The sequence below is a fragment of the Somniosus microcephalus genome, chromosome 2 (assembly GCF_052327205.1).
Source record: "Somniosus microcephalus isolate GS21.2 chromosome 2, FLI_Smic_1.0, whole genome shotgun sequence".
Taxonomy (NCBI): Eukaryota; Metazoa; Chordata; class Chondrichthyes; order Squaliformes; family Somniosidae; genus Somniosus; species Somniosus microcephalus.
The window spans coordinates 176,251,658-176,275,787 of record NC_140988.1 but is presented as its reverse complement, the minus strand read 5'-3'; the positions used below and the strand labels follow the sequence as shown (position 1 = coordinate 176,275,787).

The 24,130-nt window shown below is 49.1% G+C and overlaps 1 pseudogene; it reads left to right on the top strand.

The window, feature by feature from the left end:
- On the top strand, positions 1-22,086 carry LOC147123136 (uncharacterized; annotated as a pseudogene).
- The last annotated feature ends 2,044 nt before the right edge of the window (positions 22,087-24,130 follow it).

The window sequence follows — 24,130 nt, the reverse complement described above, 5'->3', positions numbered from 1 at the left end:
ATGAGGTGTCAACCTGGAGAAGCTACAACACAGGACTACATGCATGCTAAACTGCGGAAGCAGCATGCTAGAGACAGGGCTAAGTGATCCCACAATCAACAGATCAGTTCAAAGTTCTGCAGTCCTGCCACATCCAGTTGTGAATGGGGTTGGACCATTAAATAACTAACGGGAGGAGGAGGCTCCATGAACATCCCCATCCTCAATGATGGTGGAGCCCAGCACGCGAGCGCAAAAGACAAGGCTGAAGCATTTGCAACCATCTTCAGTCAGAAGTGCCAAGTAGATGATCCATCTTGGCAACCTCCTGACGTCTCCACCATCACAGCGGCAGGTCTTAGGCCAATTGGATTCACTCCACGTGATATCAAGAAATGGCTGAGCGCACTGGATGCAGCAAAGGCTAGGTGCCCCGACAACATCCCGGCTGTTGTGCTGAAGACTTGTGCTCCAGAACTAGTCGCACCTCTAGCCAAGCTGTTCCAGTACAGCTACAGCACTGGCATCTACCCGACAATGCGAAAAATTGCCCAGGTATGCCCTGTCCACAAAAGGCAGGACAAAACCATTCTGGCCAATTACCACTCCATCAGTCTACTCTCAATCATCAGCTAAGTGATGGAAAATGGCATCAACAGTGCTATCAAGCAGCACTTACTCACCAATAACCTGCTCACTGATGCTCAGTTTGCGTACCGCCAGAACCACTCAGCTCCAGACCTCGTTACAGCCTTGGTCCAAACATTGACAAAAGAGCTAAATAGCAGAGGTGAGGTGAGAGTGACTGCCCTTGACATCAAGGCAGCATTTGACAAGTGTGGCGACAAGGAGCCCTAGCAAAATTGAAGTCAATGTGAATCAGGGGGAAAACTATCCATTGGCTGGAGTCATACCTAGCACAAAGGAAGATGGTTGTGGTTTTTGGAGGCCAATCATCTCAGCCGCAGGACATTGCTGCAGGAGTTCCTCAGAGCAGTGCCCTAGGCTCAACCAAGTTCAGCTGCTTCATCAATGACCTTCGCTCCATCATGAGGTCAGAAGTGGGGATGATTGCAGTGTTCAGCTCCATTCGCAACTCCTAATGAAGCAGTCCATGTCCGCATGCAACAAGAGCTAGATAACATTCAGGCTTGGGCTGATAAGTGGCAAGTAACATTTACGCCACACAAGTGCCAGGCAATGACTATCTCCAACAAAAGACAGTCTAACCACGGCCCGTGGACACTCAACAGCATTACCATCAACATCCTGGGGGGTCACCATTGACCAGAAACTTAACTGGACCAGCCACATAAATACTGTGACTACAAGAGCAGGTCAGAGGCTGGTTATTGTGCGGCGAGCATCTCACCTCCTGACTCTCCAAAGCCTTTCCACCATCTGCAAGGCACAAGTCAGGAGTGTGATGGAATACTTTCCACTTGCTTGGATGAGTGCAACTCCAACAACACTCAAGAAGCTCAACACCATCCAGGACAAAGCAGCCCGCTTGATTGGCACCCCAATATAAGAAAACTACTAGGCACTTGGTCTGAGTATTAAACAAGGCTTTAATCAACTGTTTTTCAACATGAAGATCTAGTTGTGTCCTTCACTAGTTCCTGTTAAAGAATGTCCTGAGAAAGCTGGGCTCTAGACCGAGTATTTATACTCTCCCTGGACAGCGCCACCAGCAGGCCACCCAGTGTTATTTCATAAGTCATTTCCACATGAATGACAAGGTTCATGTCACACCCCATCCATCACCTTAAACATTCACTCCCTCCACCACCGGCGTACCGTGGCTGCAGTGTGCACCATCTACATGATGCACTACAGCAACTTGCCAAGGCTTCCTCAACAGCACCTCCCAAACCCATGACCTCTATCACCTAGAAAGACAAGGGCAGCAGGCACCTCCACATTCCTCTCCAAGTCATACACCATCCTGACTTGGAAGTATATCGCTGTTCCTTCATCATCGCTGGGTCAAAATCCTGGAACTCCCTCCGTAACAGCACTGTAGGAGTACCTTCACCTCACGGACTGCAGCGGTTCAGGAAGGCAGCTCACCACCACCACCTTCTTAAGGGCAACTAGGGATGGGCAGTAATTGCTGGCCTTGACAGTGATGTCCACATCCCATGAACGAATTTTAAAAAAATGGTGTCATCTTTCTCTTCCTACAACTCATATGCCATGCAACCCCTGTGGCTTCAGCAGAGGTAAAGGCAGACTGCTCACTTCCCTGCTCTGACTGTTTACTTTTGGTGGATGTCCTTTGGGTTTTGGAGCCTGTGAGGGCCCTGCCAAAGTCTGCTGTTCCTGTACCTGTGCAGAGACAGACTTGGCCATCGAGATCCGAGGCAGCATGTGGGGCTCTGACTGAGGGGGATGCAACGGGGGAGAAGTGGGAGCGCTGTGAGCAAAGCCCCCACTTCCATGTCCCCTCTCACCATTATACCTCTAATGGCCCACCCACACTTCCCTGCTAGCAAGGAGCTGGAGAGTACTTTGCTGCACATCAGTAGGGCGATTGAGGGCCAACTCTAGGTTTCTATTCATCCTGAATATGGCTATAATCAGAATCTGCAAGCTGATGTTCAAAGCAAGCATGGACTCATTATGCTGGCACATTAGCTGCTTCATGCAAGTGGCCACCCTTTATGTTAGATCCGCGTATCTTGATGTTGTGTGTCCTTCAATAACTAGACAAGAGACTGCAGGGAACAATCAACAGGTGTTTACTGGATGAGGGTTACTCTAAAACTAAGTGTACAGATCCCTACTCAGGGTTTATATACAGGTGTGGTCACTGCCGGTACTACAGTATACAGGAGCTGTAAAAAGTAGTTCTCCCCTTAAAGGTACATACACTACAATTCCTCCCCTTTTAGATTAACAGTACCATAACATTCATTTAACAATTAAATATCAACTAATTACAATTAACACTTTTAACATGCAACATTAACTGAAAATAGTCCATTTATAAATTCAGTCTTTGGGGCGGCTTCCTGATCCTTTCTGGATAGCGCCTTTCCTGAGTGTCTTGCTCTTGGTGCGGAGGCGATTCTGGCCCCCTGTCGTCGGTTGGTTCATCAGCTTCCGATGCTACTGTTTCTGGGGTAGATGCTACCTGTATGTCGGGTCCATCACCAGGTACGCGAGACATGGGGTTGACTCATTCCTGTGACTCTAGGATCTGGTCAACATGGCGTCTCACAATGTTCTCCCCAACATCCACTGTGTACATTAGTGGCCCCTGCCGTGTGCATATCGTTCCTGGTTGCCATTTCTCTGTTCGGTAGTCGCGGGCCAAGACTGGTTGCCCTACATTGAAGCTCCTTGTCGGCTTCTCATTGATGTGCTGGAATTGCTTATTCTCAACATCTCTTCGTACATTTGGTCTGAGCAAATCCAGACGAGATCTCAACCTTCGGTTAAAGAACATCATGGCTGGGGTCTGGTTGGTGACTGCATGTGTCGCATTTCTGTAGGCTAACAGGAAATTGTCCACCTTATGCTGCAGTGGACTGTCGTCATCACACATGGCCCTTACTGCTTTTTTAAAGGTTTGTACGAACCTCTCAGCCAATCCATTTGTGGCTGGATGATACGGGGCGGATGTGTAATGCCTTACCCCATTCCTTTTCATAAATCTTCGAAACTCTTCGGACACAAACTGTGGTCCGTTATCACAGCAAATCTGCTCTGGCAAGCCGTTCCTGGCAAATATGGTCCGTAGGACTGCAATAGTTTTCTCCGTGGTGGTGGAGAACATTTTGATCACCTCAGGCCATTTCGAGTGCGCATCCACGGCTATTAAAAACATTGAGACCATGAATGGACCAGCAAAATCAATATGCACCCGTTGCCATGGAGATGAGGGCCACTCCCATGGGTGTAGAGGGGCATGTGGTGGTGCATTTTGGACCTTCTGGCATCCTGAACAGCTCTTTGTCAGGTCCTCGATTTGCTGATTGATCCCCGGCCGCCACACATAAGCCCTAGCAAGGCTTTTCATTTTCACCCTCCCAGATGGCCTTCGTGAAGCTCATTGAGCACTCTCTCCCTTAACTTGGGTGGAATTACCACTCGAGATCCACACATCAAGGTCCCCTGGCATACTGACAGCTGTTCTCTTCTGGATGAGAATGCTGGCAACAGTGAGTCACCATGTGTTGGCCATCCCTTCACCATCAAGTCATATACCCGAGACAGTGTCGGGTCATTTCGGGTCTCCTTCTCTATATCCGCGTTAGTTACTGGCAAGCGTTCAATTATAGTCGAATAAAATATTTCGACAGGGTCCACTGCTGGTGCTTCCTTCGCAGTAGGCAGTGGCAGGCGTGATAGCCCATCAGCATTTCCATGCTGTTTCGTGCCCTCATACTCGATTTCATATTGGTTCGCCCCTAGAAAAAGGGACCATCTTTGTAGCCGTTGCGCAGTCATCACCGGAACGCCCTTCTTTGGATTAAAGATGGAGACAAGTGGTTGGTGGTCAGTCAGCAAGGTGAACTTCTGCCCGTGCAGATAGTGGTTGAACTTTTTCACTCCCCACACTAGGCTGAGGGCCTCCCTGTCAATCTGGGCGTAGTTACGCTCGGCTGAGGTTAGTGACCGAGACGCAAAGGCTACTGGCCTCTCCGAGCCGTCCGGGAATTTGTGCGACAGCACCGCTCCAATACCATAGGGTGATGCATCACACGCCAAACGAATTGGTAGTGCTGGGTTGAAATGAGCCAGCAATGTATATTAACGATTTGGAGGAGGGGACCGAGTGTAACATATCAAAGTTTGCAGATGACACAAAGATGGGACGGAAAGTAGTGAGTGAGGAGGACATAAAAAACCTGCAAAGGGACATAGACAGGCTAAGTAAGTGGGCAGAGATTTGGCAGATGGAATACAATACTGGAAAGTGTGAGGTTATGCACTTTGGCAGGAAAAATCATAGAGCAAGTTATTATCTTAATGGCAAGAAACTGGAAAGTACTGTAGTACAAAGGGATCTGGGGGTCCTGGTGCACGAAACTCAAAAAGTTAGTATGCAGGTGCAGCAAGTGATCAAGAAGGCCAATGGAATGTTGGCTTTTATTGCTAGGGGGATGGAATATAAAAACAGGGAGGTATTGCTGCAGTTGTACAAGGTATTGGTGAGACCGCACCTGGAACACTGCATACAGTTTTGGTGTCCATACTTAAGAAAAGACATACTTGCTCTCGAGTCAGTACAAAGAAGGTTCACTCGGTTAATCCCGGGAATGAGGGGGTGGTCATATGAGGAGAGGTTGAGTAGATTGGGACTCTACTCATTGGAGTTCAGAAGAATGAGAGGCGATCTTATTGAAAATATAAGATTGTGAAGGGGCTTGATCGGGTGGATGCGGTGAGGATGTTCCCAATGAAGGGTGAAACTAGAACTAGGGGGCATAATCTTAAAATAAGGGGCTGCTCTTTCAAAACTGAGATGAGGAGAAACTTCTTCACTCAGAGGGTGGTAGGTTTGTCGAATTTGCTGCCGCAGAAAGCTGTGGAAGCTACATCAGTAAATAAATTTAAAACAGAAATAGATAGTTTCCTAGAGGTAAAAGGAATTAAGGGTTACGGGGAGCGGGCAGGAAATTGGACATGAGTCTATGTTCGGAATGGTCATGGCCCTGCGTGTAGTGGATAGGGCCCAGGGGCCGTGTAGCCTGGTTCTGCTCCTGCTGTGCTCTAATTCTGTGTTAAATTTCAGGAGATGGTTTTATTCCTGTTCCTGGCTGGGGTGGAGATCGCCTTTACAGAAGGTAAGTACTGTAGAAAATATACGGACAGAGTGTTCTCCTGGAAGAATTTCGATCGCCTAGATGGGTCGGAGAGGAATTTCCCAGATTTTTTTCTCCCAAATTGGCCATGGGGTCTTTTACCTGGTTTTTCGCCTCTCCTGGGAGATCACATGGGTTCGGGTGGATGCAGAGTGATAGAAGATTTGAGGTTAGGGTCAGATCAGCCATGATCTTATTGAATGGTGGAGCAGGCTCGAGGGGCCGATTGGCCTACTCCTGCTCCTATTTCTTATGTTCTTATGTTCTTATGTAACACCTCTTTTGATGTGATCAATTCTTTGCACTTCTGGAAAGCTCGTTTACATTCTTCATTCCACTTCCATGGCACCCCCGTTTGCAGTAGGGTGTTCAGTGGGTGTAGTACTGTAGACAAATTCGGCAAGAACTTATGGTAGTAGTTCACCAGCCTGAGGAACGGCCTCAGTTGTGACACATTTTCCGGTGCTGGAGCCTTGACTACTGCCTCAATCTTTTCAGGGGACTTATGCAACCCCTCATCATCAATAACGTGGCTACAATACGAGATCTGCTTCTGGAAAAACTCGCATTTGTGGCGATTAGCTCGGAGCCCATATTCCTTCAATCTAGTGAGCACCTGCTCCAGGTTGGCGAGGTGATCACTGTCATTTTGGCCCGTGACCAGGATGTCGTCCAAATAAAACTGGGTCCCTGGAATCCCTTGCAGGACTTGATCCATTGCCCTTTGCCAAATAGCCGGAGCTGATGCTACCCCGAACACCAGCCGGTTGTATTGGTAGAGACCTTTATGAGTGTTGATCGTGAGGTACTGTTTCGAGGCTTCTTCTACCTCCATTTGCAGGTACGCCTGGGCCAGATCAATCTTAGTGAAGCGTTTCCCTCCAGATAGCGAGGTGAAAATATCTTCAATCCGCGGAAGCGGATATTGTACCATGTGAAGGACTGGGTTCACTGTCACCTTAAAGTCCACACAGATGCGAACCTTCTTTGGTTCCCCAGGCGTATTACTCAATGACCTCTTCATTACAGAACGATGGGTGTAGCCCACTCGCTCCAGTCCACTTTGGACAGTACTCCTGAACGTTCCAAACCTTCCAGCTCTGCTTCGACGGCTGGGCGGATCGCATAAGGCACCGGTCTGGCCTTAAAAACTTTGGGCTTGCGTTTTCCTCTATTTTGATCATCGCTGTTATGCCTTTTAGTGTTCCGAGTCCCTCCTGGAACACTTCTTGTGCGTCAGTTAGCATTTTTGACAGTCGACCAGGTGTGACGTCGTCATCCTTTTTGTCATATACAGTCAGTGCTTGTTTGGAATGCTAATCTAGCTGTATCTTCCGGATCCATTCACGTCCTAGTAGTGGTGGTCCTCCATCTGGCAATACATATAGGTCCATTTTTGGTGTTTCCTTGCCGTTATATATAATGTTCACCCTTATTTTTCCTTTGAGGTAGACTTTTTGCCCCGTGTACGTCTTCAAGACAATCTCTGTATCTCTCAAGGGTATATGTGAGAATAGCCACTTGTAGTCCCTTCGGTTTATGACTGTTAGGACTGATCCTGTGTCCAATTCCATTTTCACTTGGACTCCGGCTATCTTGAGCGTGACCCAGATAGTTTGGTGATCCTCCGTTTTGATCTCATTATGTAGTTTCAGACAACCCAGCTCCTTGCTTCCGGAGTCTGTATCACTTTTCTGTTCGTCTGAACTACTCTCCGTCACCTTATGTACCTTTTTGTACTTCTCCTGTGGAGATTTCTTGCTGCTGGTTTTCTTTCCCGACCTGCAGACTCTTGCTATGTGTCCTACTTTTCTACACTGTCTGCACACTTTGTCCTTGAACCAGCAATCATTATGGTCGTGTGTTGTTCTGCCGCAGCGATAGCACTTCACTGTTCCGTATCACATTTCATTTGTGCCATATTCTTGCGGCCTCCGTTGTATCTCTGCAGCGCCCCATGTGGCTGCTTCGTGTGATACTGCCATGCTGAAAGCTTTGTCCAGCGTAAGATCCTTTTCTGATAGAAGCCGTTTCTGGGTTCCTTCACTTTGAAGCCCACACACAAACTTGTCCCTTAAAGTATCTGCTAGTCCCATTCCAAGCTGGCAGTGTTTCAATAGCTTGCGCAGTTCCGTTAAATACTCAGCATTACTTTCATCTTTATGCTGGTTCCTTTTGTGAAACTTAAATCTTTCTGCTATCAGCAGCGATGTGGGGTTTAAGTGGTCCTGTAGGATTGACACTATGTTTTCAAAATCCTTTTCCACTGGCTTCTCTGGGGTTACTAGGTTTCGCAGTAATCCATACATTTTTGCACCCATTGAATTCAACAATACCAGCACTTTCCTGTCATCTGGCACTTCATTCGCCTTGCAGTACACTTCTATGCGTTCGACATATGTCGCCCAATCTTCGACTTCATTGTCAAACGCTGTGACACTGCCACTCTTCGGCATCCCTGGGTGTGGTTAGACTGGCTCAAAATGGCGTCTCCCGCGCTCTCCCTTCTTCTCCGCTGTGGCTCAAAATGGCGTCTCCCACGCTTTCCTTTCTTCCCGCGCTCTCCCTTCTTCTCCGCTGTGGCTCAAAATGGTGTCTCCCGCGCTCTCCCTTCTTCTCCGCTGCAGCTCAAATGGCGTCTCCCGCGCTTTCCTTTCTTCCCCGCTGACGCTGCTTGGCCCTTGAACACCGGCTGCGCTCTACGCATTTTCCTGCGCGCCTCTCTCTCTCGTTGATGCTGCTCGGCCCTTGAACACCGGCTATGCTCTGCTCTCTCTCGTTGACGCCGCTCGGTCCTGAACACCGGCTGCGCCCTGTGTGCTCTCGTTGATGCCGCTCGATCCTGAACACCGGCTGCACCCTGTGCGCTCTACCCTCTCTCTTCTCCTGTCGATGCCGCTCAGTCCTGAACACCGGCTGCGCCCTGTGCACTCTACCCTCTCTCTTCTCCCGTCGACGCTGCTCATCCTTTTTCTGTGCCGTCGGTCGGCTCTGGCCGCCGCTGTCCGGGAAGGGTCTGCGCCGTACCTGTTGCCAGCCCGTTTCGCTGGATCACCGTGACTGGAGAACCAAGCCCAGCTCTCAACAGCCTCCCCTGTGATGCTCAAGTCTCCGCTGGATGGTCGACGCCCGTACTTCTGGACTCGGCCTTCTTCTTTCACTGTTCTCCAGGAGCGAATCCCTGGGAGGTGATGCAGAGTTGCAGGTAGGTTTGAATCTTCTCGTCGCCAATGTTAGATCCGTGTATCTTGATGTTGTGTGTCCTTCAATAACTAGACAAGAGACTGCAGGGAACAATCAACAGGTGTTTACTGGATGAGGGTTACTCTAAAACTAATTGTACCGATCCCTACTCAGCGTTATATACAGGTGTGGTCACTGCCGGTACTACAGTATACAGGAGCTGTAAAAAGTAGTTCTCCCCTTAAAGGTACATACACTACACTTTCCATGGATGAACACATGATAACCATGGCCGGAGACATGGTGCTGGTCATGCTGGAGATGGACTCCTCCATTTTTCCTACAATCAAACACATCGCAGCTGGAAAAGCTGTCAGAGCTTCCCGCATTTTTTGCTGCTCCTCAAGAATCAGCCTCTTTGTCAACAGCTCCCGAGGTTCAGCATCTGCGTCCAGCTGAGCACTGCTTGAAGTGTCCTGCGCCCTCTGACGAGAACTCTCCACTGCTGTCCCTGTCTCCACCATCTGCTCTTGCTCACATGCGATGTGTAAGACACCAGGTGACAACATTACTTTCTCTCGCTGGTGCTGGGTGTACTGGGTCATGTGATAGTGCACCCTCAGAGTCCGCGACCTCCTCTGAGGAGTCGTCTTCCTCCTCTGGCTGGACAGTGGAGGCGGGGGGGCACTTGATGGGAGAGTAAAGACAGAATTAGAACCGCTTGATAAGAATGTTTTAAGTTCCCAATTTGCACATGATCATATTTCACTAGCTGCTGACATGAAGTCACCATAAGTGATTATTGTATGCCATATGGCTGTATGATATTTAATTCTGTCACCAGTGAGCTGGGAGGTCCCCCTCTCTCCATCTCCCACTGCCAGCAGCTCTGCAATGTGGTTCAGCTCGAGGGCCTCCTCCTCTGCTGAAGTGAGCGGTGCCATGATTGGAGGGCCACCACTGGTTCGCTGCCTCTCCCGGGTGATCTGTGCTCTCTTCTCCTGTAAGGAAGGAAACAAGAGGCCTTTGAGTGAGAGTCATGGAATTAGTGGAAGGGATGGATGAGCAACATCTTTTGAGAGTGACTATGAGGGAGAGATATTACACTAGATGAGGGTAAATGTCAGTGGTGGCTGGTCAGATGGGTATGTGAGTAAATGCATAGACAGAGAGGGATGAGTGCACCTGCAAGGTAGGTTGATATGAGGAGTGATGTGCAGGAGTAGGCTTGGCAAGGCAGAGTGATGGGGTTGGGGTGACACGCACATCAGGATGTAGGGCAATGTGGCATTGTACTCACCCTTCCTGACCTCATGGGGTCGTTAAAGCGTTTTCGACACTGGATCTAAGTCCTGCCAACAACACTCCTGCTGCTCACTTTGTCAGCAATCTCCAGCCATGCATTTTTAGTCTGAGCAGCTGGACTCTTCCTTCCATCAGCAAGGAAGAGGATGCGCTGTGGGCCCGGACTCCTTGGAGTAATATCTCCAAAGAGGCATCACTGAATCTTGGGGCTGCTTTCAGTCTTTGAGCCTGCACAATTAAGTTTTGAGTTTTATCAATTTGTTAGAGCACAACCAACTCACTATTCCACAACCTGGCTTCCACCTCCATCAGTCTTCAAGTGACATTAGTGCTTTAAATAGCTCAGCTGAAGTAGAGTTATCTGAGACGTCATCGGACCCGCTCCTGTTAATTGGTCGGGAAACCCGGACGTCTGTTTCAACTGCAGTGGCTTTGTTAAAAAGCCAGTACAAAACGCGCCTCTCCAACTTCCGGGTTCCTGACGTGATCCACGCTCCACCCCCCAGCTGCTATCCACACTCGAAGGTAAAAATTCAGCCCATCGTGTTTGTAACACATAGTTCCATTATGAACTGCAAATGGGTCATGAAAGACATGAGTATTCTTACAAAGCAATCAGTCACTACTGTCATTTATAAATTTATTTTCTTTGGGTTGTGACTTTTGTAGTGCCAATGCCAATTATGTTGAAAAGCCTGAACATTATTTTCCGTTGCATCTCACATTTACATTAATGGAAATGAATACTTTTCTGCTGAATTAATGGAGAAGTCAATTTCAATATTTCATTGTGTTGTAAGATGAGTGAGTTAATGATTTCAGAGCTCAGAATTTGTCCCCGAGCTTCCTATGCATCCCTCTTCCTCTGCTCCGGTATTGGTGGCAGAGCCTTCAGCTCCCTCAACCCTACTCTCTGTAGTTCACTCTCTAAACCCCCCTGCCTCTTCACCTCTCTGCCAATCTTTAAAACCCTCCTCAAAACACACCTCTTCAAACAAGCTTTCAAGTGACCAAAAGAGTCACCTCTCTTAACTCTCCAACAAAGGCTTTGGGGAGAATTTTAACTGCACCACCCCCACCTATGACAGGCGGGAGAGGGTCGGGTTGGGGGGAGGGGGTTAAATTGTTAAAAAGAAAGAAATAAAGATAGACTTGCATTTATATTGCTCCTTTCACAACCTCAGAACTTCCCAAAGTGCTTTACAGCCAATGAATTACTTTGGATGTGTAGTCACTTGTAATGTAGGAAACATGGTAGCCAAATTGTGCACAGCAAGCTCCCACAAACAGCAATGTGATAATGACCAGATAATCTTGTGATGTTGGTTGAGGGATAAATATTGTCTTGTAGGAATTGTCTCCAATTCCTATCTAAGAACTGAGTTCGACTCAGGCGTTCAAACAAACGAGTTTTAATGCAAAACTAACGAGTTTAAACAGTTTGTACAGGAGAACCACGAAAACAGGTCTTTGCTGGTCGGAGGCTCGACTGAAATGTGGTTCTGGTTTACCACCGACATCGACCTTGAAGGTTATGTCTCCTGCCTCTAACACCCAGAAAGGACCAGTATACGGCGCCTTGAGCGGATCCCGATGCGCATCGAGGCGGATGAAAACGTATTCAGCCTTTGTAAGCTCTGTGGGCACGTGCGATCGCTGAAGCCCGTGGTGCGACGTGGGGACCGGCGCGAAACATCTGGCCGCCTCCTGGTGACTGTTAAGCTGGCCTGACACGGACCATGGCTCCGTCGGCGTTGGCAGGAAATCCCCCGGGACTCGCAGCGGCTGACCATGAACCAACTCTGCAGAGGAAGAGTGAAGGTCTTCTTTGGGAGCCGTGCGAAGGCCCAACAGAACCCACGGTAGCTTGTCCGCCCATCCAGCGTTCTGGAGCTGGCCCTCAGTGCGGCTTTCAGCGATCTGTGAAAATGTTCACAGAGGCCATTTGCTTGAGGGTGGTAGGCTGTATGCGGTGCAACTTGACGCCGAGTCCCTGAGCCACTGCGTTCCAGAGTTCGGAGGAAAACTGCGGTCCTCGATCTGAAGAAATGTCAGCGGGCACTCCAAAACGGGCGACCCAGGAAGAAATGAACGCCCTGGCCACGTCTGCCGAAGTAGTGGATGACAGGGGCACCGCTTCTGGCCATCTGGTGGTGCGGTCTACCATGGTCAGAATGTGAGAAAAACCATGGGAAGGTGGAAGTGGTCCTACCAGGTCCACATTGACGTGGTCAAAATGCCGCTCCGGAACCGTGAAGGTGGTCAATGGGGCCTTGACGTGGCGCTGTACCTTGGCCTTTTGGCAGATGACGCAGGTGTTGGCCCAGTCACGGTCATCCTTATGCATGCCATGCCAAACAAATTTAGCTGACATGAGCTTCTGCGAGGCCTTCATCCCTGGGTGCGACAACCCATGCATGGCATCAAAAACCTTGTGGCGCCAGGCGACCGGCATGACAGGGCGAGGGTCCCGTACGGAGACATCGCACAGCAGCGTGGTACCTGCCGAATGGAACTCAACGTCGGCTAACTGGAGACTAGTGATGTTGGCTCGGTAAGCCTGAACTTCTGGGTCCGAGACATGGTCCGCCGCCATGAGGGCGTAGTTGCTGCCCAGATGGACTGCATTGACAGTCGCGCGGGAGAGGCAGTCTGCCACCAGGTTGTCCTTACCGGCCATGTGCTGGATATCCGTAGTAAATTCTGATATGTAAGTCAGCTGATGCTGCTGTCGGGATGACCACGGTTCGGCGGTCTTGGCCATGGCAAAGGTGAGTGGCTTGTGGTCCACAAAAGCGGTGAAAGGACGTCCTTCCAGCAGGAACCAAAAATGGCGGATAGCCAGAAAAAGGGCTAGCAACTCCCGGTCAAAAGTGCTATAGGATCTTTCGTTCCATCTAAGTTGTCGGCTGAAGAACGCCAACGGCTGCCACGTCCCATTCACCCATTGCTCCTGTACGGCGCCGATTGCGTAGTCTGACGCGTCGGTGGTGAGGGCGAAGGTGACTCCTGTTAATGGGTGTGCCAGCATGGTCGCGCTGGCCAATGTGCTTTTGGTGTCAGCGAACGCTCGGTCCATGTCAACCGACCAGTCTACCGGGTCCTTGCCAGTCCTGCCCTTGAGGGCCTCGTACAGGGCCTGCATGAGTAGTGCTGCCTTAGGCACGAAACGGTGATAAAAGTTTACCATGCCTAGGAATTCTTGCAGGGCCTTTATGTTCTGCGGGCATAGAAAGGATGTCACTGCCTCCACCTTCGCTTGCAAAGGAACCGCCCCCTCTGCGGTGATGCGATGCTCCAGGAAATTGATTTGTTGCAGGCCAAACTGGCACTTAGCCGGGTTGATAATCAGGCCGTGTTGGCTGAGGCGTCGAAACAGGGTGCAAAGGTGACAGAGATGTTCCTCTTTGGTGGAGCTGGCAATCAGAATGTCATCCAGATAGATGAAGATGAAGTTGAGGTCCCGCAGCACGGAATCCATCAGGCGCTGGAAAGCCTGGGCGGCGTTCTTTAAGCCAAACGGCATGCACAGAAATTCGAAGAGGCCGAATGGGGTGATGACCACGGTCTTCTGGACATCCTGTGGGTGCACTGGGACCTGGTGGTAGCTCCGGATGAGGTCAACTTTGGAGAAGAAGTTGCTTCCTGCCAAATGGGCAGAGAAATCTTGGATGTGGGGGATCGGGTACCGATCCGGAGTGGTGGCGCCAGACTTCGGAACGATATGAAGGGGTGAAGACCAGGGACTATTCGACCGGTGAATAATCCCTAAATGTTCCATGGTGGCGAACTCCGCCTTTGCAACTGCCAGCTTGCCAGGATCCAGGCACCGAGCTCACGCGTAGACCGGGGACCGTTGGTGGTGATGTGGTGTTCAACACCGTGGTTCGTGGCTGTGGAGGAGAACGTGGGTCTCGTCAGGTCGGGAAATTCTGCCAGCAGACGGGCGAACTCGTCAGGAGTCGGGAAAGCACAGGCGACCGTGTGTGACTGTGATGAAATAGCTCTGTGTTCTGGATTGTCTGTTGTTGTACTTGTTAATGCCTGTAAATGTTTTACAGGTGTAACCACTAATGTTCCTCCCTAGCTCTGCCTTTATGGATCCTCCTGATTGGTGTGAGTCTTATTTATAAGAGCTGGGTTTTACTCATAAGGGCTGGGTTGGTGATGAATGATGGTTGCCCTGTGTTAACTTGATGCCAAGATTCTAACTTAATAAAAGCCTTTAGTTTTAAGTTGTAACCTCAGGCTGTTATTTCGCACATCAATTTTATTAAGTAACAACTTTGGAAGATGGATCGATTTTTGAAACCAGAGCGTCTGGATATCGATCCCTATTCGGCAGATGTATCGAAGAAATTTACGCATTGGCTTCGATGTTTTGAATACTTCATCGCATCGATCGATCCGACGGTTAACAAGTTGGGTCTTTTAACCAACTTGGTAAGTCATCAAAATTACTCTATATTTGAAGATATTACTACGTATGAAGAGGCCCTTGCAGCTCTTAAGGCCCAGTACCTTAAGTTGGTTAATGAAGTATACGCCAGGTATCTTTTGTCTACTCGCAGGCAATTACCCGAGGAATCCCTGGATGATTTTCTGCAGGATCTTAAGGCTTTGGCTAAGGATTGCAACTACAAGGCTGTCTCTGCTATATTGTATCAGGAAGAAGCCATCCGTGATTCTTTCATATCTGGCCTTCGATCTAATTATATTAGACAGAGACTCCTCGAGAATGACTTGTTATTTTTAAAAACAGTCGCTGTTATGGCTCGATCGTTAGACGTAGCCCAGAAGAATTTAGAAGTGTATGCATCAGCCCATGCGTCTCTCTCAGCCTCGTGTGTTCCGAGTATGGAGGCATCCATAACGTCAATGGAGCCTCTACTTAATCCTACTGTTGCGGCTGTACCCCATGGGTCTAAGTGTTATTTTTGTGGCCAACTCCAGGCAAAGATGCCCAGCCAGAGAGGCTACTTGTTTTAAATATAAGCAACGGGGACATTTTAGTAAAGTTTGTAAGGGTAATCCTGTACCTGATGTCTTCTCTGCTGCCGCCTATCGTTTTACTCTAGCCTCGGTTATGGTTGAACAGACCATACCGTGTTCCTTGTCGAAATCTATGATGGACATCAAGATTAATGGTCGTCCTACTGGGTGTTTGATAGACTGTGGCAGTACTGAAAGTTTTATACATCCCAACCTTGTTAACTCCTGTTCATTGAAGGTGTATCCTACTCGAAGTGAAATTGTGATGGCATCCAAGTCCCTTACTTCGGAGGTAACTGGATATTGTAAAGTCACATTGACCGTTAAGGATACGGAGTATAAGGACTTTAAACTCCTTATATTGGCCCAGTAATTCCTCTCTGAACGCGTGAGTACGGTCGGGGTACTCACGCGTCCGGCCGGAGGAAATGCCCGTGTTCAGCATGCACAGCGCATGCGGGGAAAACCGGCATTTCCAGTCCTCTGAACGAAGGGGTTCAGAGGCACAGCGCGTGCGACTGCACAGGCAGCGCGTGCGCAGTGAACTTCGTCGATTTCATTCATGGATTCAGTGAGGGTAAGTCCTTACAAGTTACACTTGAAAAAAGCATGTGTAAAGTTGCTTCAAGGCTGCGGAGGAAGATATATTTTATCGTGGAACTTCTGAAAGGCAATATTTTTGTCTGGGAAAGGGAGGAAAGTTATTTTAAGAAATGCTGAGGTAAGTTTTAAAGTTTAAATTTTTTTTTTTAAACGGGTTTTCAGTACGGTAGGTAGAAGGAGCAATTGTGGCTGTGTGAATTGAATGTGAGAATGAGTGTTCTAAAATGAGTAATGTAGCATTTCCAACACTTTTAAGAAAGAAACTTTTCATCAGTAATAAGTAATTATGTATGTATGTCCGCATATATTCCTTTATGTATATGTATGTATGTTTTATATTCCTTTACTTATGTGTATGAATGTATGTTTTTAATTATGATTTTCCAATAAGTTACTTTCTCTGAAAGTCATAATTAAATACATACATTCATACACATAAGTAAAGGAATATATACATACACGCAAAGGAATATATACAGACATACATACATAATTACTTAAAAGAATATATTACTGATGAAAAGTTTCTTTCTTAAAAATGTTGGAGTCATTTTCACATTTAATAAACACAGCAAATTCAATTCACATAGGCACAATTGATCCTTCTACCTACAGTACTGAAAACCCGTTTTAAAAAACAAAAATAAACTTTAAAACTTACCTCAGCATTTCTTAAAATAACTTTCCTCCCTTTCCCAAACAAAAATATTGCCTTTCAGAAGCTCCACGATAAGAAATATCTTCCTCTGCAGCCTCTGGAGCAACTGTACTCATGCTTTTTTCATGTGTAAGTTGTAAGGACTTGACCTCACTGAAAGCATGAATGAAAGCGGCGAATTTTACTGCGCACGCGCTGCCTGTACAGTCGCCTGCGTTCTGCCTCTGAACCCCTTTGTTCAGAGGACAGGAAATGCCGGTTTTCCCCGCATGCGCTGTGCATGCTGAAAACCGGCATTTCCTCCGGCCAGACGTGTAAGTACCCCAACCGTACTCGCGCGTTTGGAAGGGAATTACTGGGCCATCATTTTACATGTCAATAAAATGAAAAATTTAACAATTGCACGATTTGCCCCCTCGCATCTGCAACTGAGGGTCCAAGGAGGTGCATTGCGCAAGAGGTAATCGTCGTACGTATCCTCACACTGTTCCCTTTTGGGAACTGTATGAAGTGGTGGAAGGATTTCTGGCCACGTTAACACTCCTTCCGTGACCATAACCATCTTCATACCAGCCATTAGGGTGGTTAGTCCTATGGCGTGAGGGTTTTACGGGCTCCCACAACCCATCTGAGGGGGGGGGGCCACCCACACCCGCGGACGCAAGTATCCCGCTGGATGCCCACCCAGAATTTATAGTTGGAGCTCCGACTCCACTTGCCGGGACTGTCTGGAGCGGGGTTCGAAACCCTACTCCTTCTGGCCCAGCGGCAGGGATGCTTACCGCTACGCAAAAGGCCCACTCCGCGCAAAAGGTGACACCCATACGTTTCCTGCGCCTTTTCCCTCCCCGTGACTGGAGCCCTATGCTGCCACTTGAAAGACCAAGCTATCATCTGTCCTTTTTGCGGCGCCTTTGACTTCTCATTACCAATGATCAGCAGGCGCTGTGCCTCCACCTCATTGAGGAGGTTGCTGAGGTCATCATCAGTTCAATTGTGAGTTCTTTTAATGCCGTGAATTGTGCTCATTCCAGCCATTTCACGTTGCTAACCGGATTGGGCCTTTGGCGTAGCGGTAGGATCCCCGCCGCTGGGCCAGACGGGGTAGGGTTTCGGACCCCGCTCCAGACAGTCCCGGCAAGTGGAGTCGGAGCTCCGGCTCTAAATTCTGGGTTGACATCCAGTGGGATATTTGCGTCCGTGGGTGTGGGTGGCCCCCCCTCCTTGTATAGCTTGTGGGAGCCCGTAAAACCCTCCCGCCATAGGACTAACCACCCTAATGGCTGGTTCAAAGATGGTTACGGTCACGGAATGAGCGTTAATCACGGCCATAAATCCTTCCACCACTTCATACAGTTCCCCAAAGGGAACAGTGTGAAGACACGTATGACGACGACATTGCTAAATAAATAAATGGAATAAAAAAAATTCTTTTAGGGCTTTTAAAAGTCTTTAAATTGCTTTAATTCTGTTTAAAACTACTTCAGATTCTTCAAAATAATGTAAACGTTTTTAAATTTTATTAAAGTTACCAAAAGCTTCATAAAAATACCAAAAACCTATTTAAAATGCTGCTTTGCATGTAAAAATGCTTAGCAGCTTGTGAGAAACATTGGGGGCATGTCCTATTAAACTGAGACCTCAAGGGGCGTGTCTCAGTTGCACAGCGCGCTACAGGCTTCACGCTGGCTGCACTCCTGGGCGGCGTGACATCAGATGCTGCCCGGGAGTCAACATTTTAAAACAGCAATTCCAGGCGTCCCTGAAGCTCAACGGCCGGCGCGTCGGGTAAGTGCATATCGGGGGCTTGCACTCGCGGCAAGCCCCCGACCCGAATTTCTGGGCCATTACCTCAGTTGTGTGTGAACTTAATTTTAGGTTTGGACTTCCAGTGTCAGCATGAGAGCATTACCCTTAAGTATGGTGGGTCTCAGCCTCCACTCACAGTCTGCGGCCTTTCTACCTTAAAAGTAAGTTCGCCTTCTTTGTTCGTGAACCTTGTTCCTAATTGTAGACTTATAGCAACTAAGAGTCGACGGTATAGTTCAGAAGATAAAACATTTATAAAAGAGGAAGTGGAAAGGCTTCAACGGGAGGGAATCATCGAACACAGTAATAGCCCATGGCGTGCCCAGGTGGTGGTGGTTAAAATTAATGAAAAGAAAAGACTTGTGGTCGATTATAGCCAGACTATAAACTTGTATACCCAGTTGGACGCCTATCCTTTGCCTCGTATTTCTGAGATGGTGAACCAGATAGCTCAGTATCGCGTGTTCTCCACCATTGATTTAAAGTCTGCCTACCATCAACTCCCTATCAAAATAGAAGACCGACCTTATACGGCCTTCGAACCTAATGGGCGTCTGTATCAATTTCTTAGGGTGCCCTTTGGAGTGACGAATGGGGTATCCGTCTTCCAACGGGAGATGGATTGTATGGTGGATGAATACGCATTGGAAGCAACATTCCCGTACCTGGACAATGTTACTATCTGTGGGCGTGACCAACGGGAGCATGATCAAAATCTCGCGAAGTTCCTAGAGACGGCAAAGAGGTTAAACCTGACCTACAACGAAAACAAGTGTACCTTCAATACTACACGTTTGTGTATTCTTGGTTGTGTCGTGGAGAATGGGGTAATCAGGCCGGATCCTGAAAGATTACGCCCACTTAAGGAATTACCTTTACCTCACACTGTAAAAGCTTTAAGAAGGTGCCTGGGATTCTTTTCGTACTATGCCCAGTGGATGGCTAGCTACTCAGATAAAGTCCGACCTCTTATTAAGTCGACGTCTTTTCCGCTATCGGCGGAAGCTCAGGAGGCTATCTGTAATATCAAACGGGACATTGAGAAGGTAGTGGTATGTGCCGTGGATGAGAAGATCCCTTTTCAAGTGGAAAGTGATGCATCTGATTTTGCGTTGGCAGCAACTCTTAACCAAGCTGGTAGACCAGTAGCTTTCTTCTCTTGTACATTGCAAGGACCAGAAGTTTGACATTCTTCAGTGGAAAAGGAGGCGCAGGCGATTATCGAAGCAGTCAGGTACTAGAGACATTATCTCGCTGGCTGACGTTTTACGCTTATTACTGACCAGCGATCTGTGGCCTTTATGTTCAATACTAAACAGAGAGGCAAGATCAAAAATGATAAGATTTTAAGATGGCGAATAGAACTTTCAACATATAACAATGATATTCTGTACAGGCCTGGAGTATTTAATGAGTCATCGGATGCTTTGTCACGAGGGGTATGTGCTAGTCTAGGTATAGATAAGCTTCAAAGTCTCCACGATGCACTATGCCACCCTGGGGTCACCAGAATGATCCACTTCATTAAGTCCCACAATCTACCCTACTCTATTGAGGAGGTCCGGACAATGACCAGAACCTGTCGTGTTTGTGCTGAATGCAAACCCCACTTCTATAAGCCGTCCGAGCCAGCTCATCTTATTAAAGCAACTCGACCATTTGAGCGTTTGAGTCTCGATTTTAAAGGTCTCCTTCCATCGAGCGACCGTAATGTCTATTTTCTTAATATTATAGATGAGTACTCTCAGTTCCCTTTTGTTATCCCCTGTCTGGATGTGACCAGTGCTGTTGTGATTAAATGCCTCTGCCAACTGTTTTCTTTGCTTGGCATGCCTAACTATATACATAGTGATAGGGGTTCGTCCTTTATGAGCGAAGAATTGCGACAGTTTTTGCTATCGAAAGGAATTGCAACGAGTAGAACTACCAGCTATAACCCTCGTGGTAATGGGCAGGTCGAGAAAGAAAATACGACAGTGTGGAAGGCTATCGTATTGTCTCTGAAGTCGCGAGGCCTGCCGACCTCCCACTGGCAGGATGTCCTGCCAGACGTGCTACATTCTATAAGGTCTCTTTTGTGTACAGCGACGAATGCCACCCCTCATGAAAGGGTGTTTAGCTTTCCAAGAAAAGCTACTAATGGAGTATCGTTACCCACATGGTTGACGACCACGGGCCCTGTGCTGTTGCACAGACATGTGAGAGGCCACAAGACTGATCCACTGGTGGAGGAAGTACAACTCCTTCATGCTAATCCCCAGTATGCGTACATTCAATATCCAGATGGGCGAGAGGATACGGTCTCTATTAAACATTTTGCACCTGCTGGAGCTCGAAAAGAGTTCGACTCAGAGTAAAGTTTTTAATCGTGGTATTGGACCTTCAGGGACACAAACCCTCAGGGTGGAAAACACTGATGATTCTGGGAATTCGGATGAACTGGAGTTAGTACTCCGGGAGGAGCCTCGGCAAGAGTTACGTCGTTCCCAGAGGACTATTAGACCTCCTGACAGATTGAATCCATAGCAGGGGGTGAATGTGATGAAATAACTCTGTGTTCTGGATTATCTGTTGTTGTACTTGTTAATGTCTGTAAATGTTTTACAGGTGTAACCACTAAAGTTCCTCCCTAGCTCCGCCTTTATGGATCCTACTGATTGGTGTGAGTCTTATTTATAAGAGCTGGGTTTTACTCATAAGGGCTGGGTCGGTGATGAATGATGGTTGCCCTGTGTTAACTTGATGCCAAGATTCTTACTTAATAAAAGCCTTTAGTTTTAAGTTGTAACCTCATGGATTCAGGCTGTTATTTGGCACATCAGTGACGTAGTGTTACTGCAGTAACAGGGGATGGAATCGAAGGTTGCCATGTTGATCAACCGCTGGTTTTTCACGTCGACCAGGAGGCTGTTGGTGCACAGGAAATCCACGCCGAGAATGGGTTGCGAAACCTTGGCCATAACGAACTCCCAATGAAACCGCTGCCCCCCGAAGCAAACCGCCACACGCCGTCTGCCGAAAGTCCGAATCGCTCCGCCATTGGCCGCTTCAAGGGCGAGGCCGTGCTTCCCTGCCTGTACATCGAGGGCGGATGCAGGCAAAATGCTGCACTGTGCTCCGGTGTTGCACAGAAAATGACGGCCGGAGAGCGTATCGGTAATAAAAAGCAACTTGCTGGCGTTGCCGATCACCATGGCGGCCACAGGGCGCCCATTAGATCCGTTCCTCATTATTCGCAGTTGTTTTTTTGGGGGGAAAGTTGCAGGGAGGATGGCACCATCTTGCCTTCGTGCCGAACTGTGCGTGGTAGAAGCACAGACCTGTTGACTGACGAGCTGTGGCGGCGTCTGTGGGGTTGGGCGCCTCATGGCGGTGCAGTACTGCTGCGTGACCGTGAATATTTTGCCTGCCTCTGCTGTGAGAGCTGCGCAGTCTTCTACCTCGGATCTGGCCAGGGCAGCTTGCACCTGCTCAGGCAGCTGGCTGAGGAATAGTTCCCGGAAAAGGAAGCATTCCGGTTTGGAGCCAAGGAGTGTGAGCATTTGGCTCATCAATTCCGAACTCTTGGACTCCCCCAGGCCGGGCATGGCGAGCAATCGACGTGCGCGCTCTGGTTTAGTGAGCCCGAATACTTGCAGCAACTGCGCCTTGATGGTATCATACTTGCCCTCTGTCGGAGGGTTCCCAAGGAGGCTGTTGATCCGTGAGGCGGTGGAGCTTTCGAGTGCCGAGACCACGTAGAGGTATTTAGTTTGATCTGCAACGATGCCTCTCAGAGCGGACTGGGCTTCGACCTGGATGAACCATGAGGTCGCCTGCTGCTCCCAGAACTGCGGTAGCTTCAACGAAATGGCGTTGGCCTCCATGTAGTGTTCTTTTCGTGAAAAACTTTCACAAAAGACGGGGTCACCAATGTAGGAATTGTCTCTAATTCCTATCTAAGAACTGAGTTCAACTCAGGCGTTCAAACAAACGAGTTTTAATGCAAAACTAACGAGTTTAAACAGTTTGTACAGGAGAACCACGAAAACAGGTCTTTGCTGGTCGGAGGCTCCACGAGGACTGCCAGGGCGGTCCCGTGGATGGCGTCATGACGTTATCACGTTTTTCCCGCACTTGGGTGGTCATGTGATTAGCGGCATGATGTCATCGCGTTTACCCGCGCTTTGCCGCAGTCTTAAAGGGACCGCGCCCCGTGCATGCAAACAGTATGTACAAACACAGAAATCACTAACAGACTGGTACAGGCTTAGGTTGGAGTCAAACCTCGTTAAAGGGAATTATGTACAGTTGCTCAAAGTCCCTCAGTGGCTCTGCCACAGTCTAAGGCTCCTTGCTCTTCTTAGAATTACTGCAGTGGGATAGTTTACATCCACCTGAGAGAGCAGACAAGGCCTCAGTTTAACGCCTCATCCGACAGATGCCACCTTCGGCAGTGAAACTCGAGCCCAGCCAGCCGTGAACGTGCTGCCACCCGGTTTAACTACGACGGGTTTGGAGGTGTCCCAGTAACCCACTCTGGAGAGGGGTCGGTGATCATAATATTTAAATGAGGCTCCATTCCTCAGATTTTTGCAGCCAATTAAATTTAACAGCTGCGGGCCGGGTTTCCCAGGGCTCTGGAAACATGGCAGCTAAAGGGAGGAGTGAGTTACTAGCTCCACCAGGTAAGTGCTTTTCCACTGCTTGTGGGCCAGGAGAAGCGGGAGTGCCCCCCTGCCAGCCCTTCAAGCAAACCTGCCACCATCTCTCTACCCCACGATGTCTATCTATCCCTCCGTGGTCTCTATCACTCCCCGCCAACCCCCTGATGATTTCACTCCCCGCCAACCCCCTGATGATTTCTATCTCTCCCCTGGCGATCCCTCCCCACTGCAATCTCTCCCCCAGCGATGTCTCTACGCCCCGTTATCTCTCCCCCGTGATCTCCCTCCCCGCGATCTCTCCCTCCATGATCACTCCCCCCGCGATCTCTCCCTCCCGCGATCTCCCTCCCCGCGATCTCTCCCTCCCCACGATCTCTCCCTCCCGCGATCTCTCCCCCCGCAATCTCTCCCTCCCGGGATCTCCCTCTCAGCGATCTCCCTCCTTGCGATCTCCCTCCCCGTGATCTCCCTCCCTGCGATCTCCCTCCCCGTGATCTCCCTCCCCACGATCTCCCTCCCCGCGATCCCATTCCCCGCGATCTCTTTCACAGCGAGCTCCCTCCCTGCAATCTCCCTGCCCGTGATCTCCCTCCCCGCGATCTGCCTCCCCGTGATCTCCCCACCCGCGATCTCTTTCCCCGCGATCTCTTTCCCCGTGATCTCTTTCCCCGCGATCTCCCTCCCCGCGATCTCCCTCCCCGCGATCTCCCTCCCGCGATATCCCTCCCCGCGATCTCTTTCCCCGTGATCTCTTTCCCCGCGATCTCCCTCCCCGCGATCTCTTTCCCCACGAATTCCCTCCCCGCGATCTCCCTCCCCGCGATCTCCCTCCCCGCGATCCCATTCCCCGCGATCTCTTTCCCAGCGAGCTCCCTCCCTGCAATCTCCCTCCCCGTGATCTCCCTCCCCGCGATCTCCCTCCCCGTGATCTCCCTCCCTGCGATCTCTTTCCCCACGATCTCTTTCCCCGCGATCTCTCCCCCGCGATCTCTTTCCCCACTGTGGTAAACCACTGCTAACTCTGTACATGTCTGTGTGGTAAACCACTGTTAACTCTGTACAGGTCCGGGCATGTCTCCGCCCCTGGCTCCACCCCTAAGCCCGGGTATAAAGGTGACTCACCACCCTTCCCCCGGGAG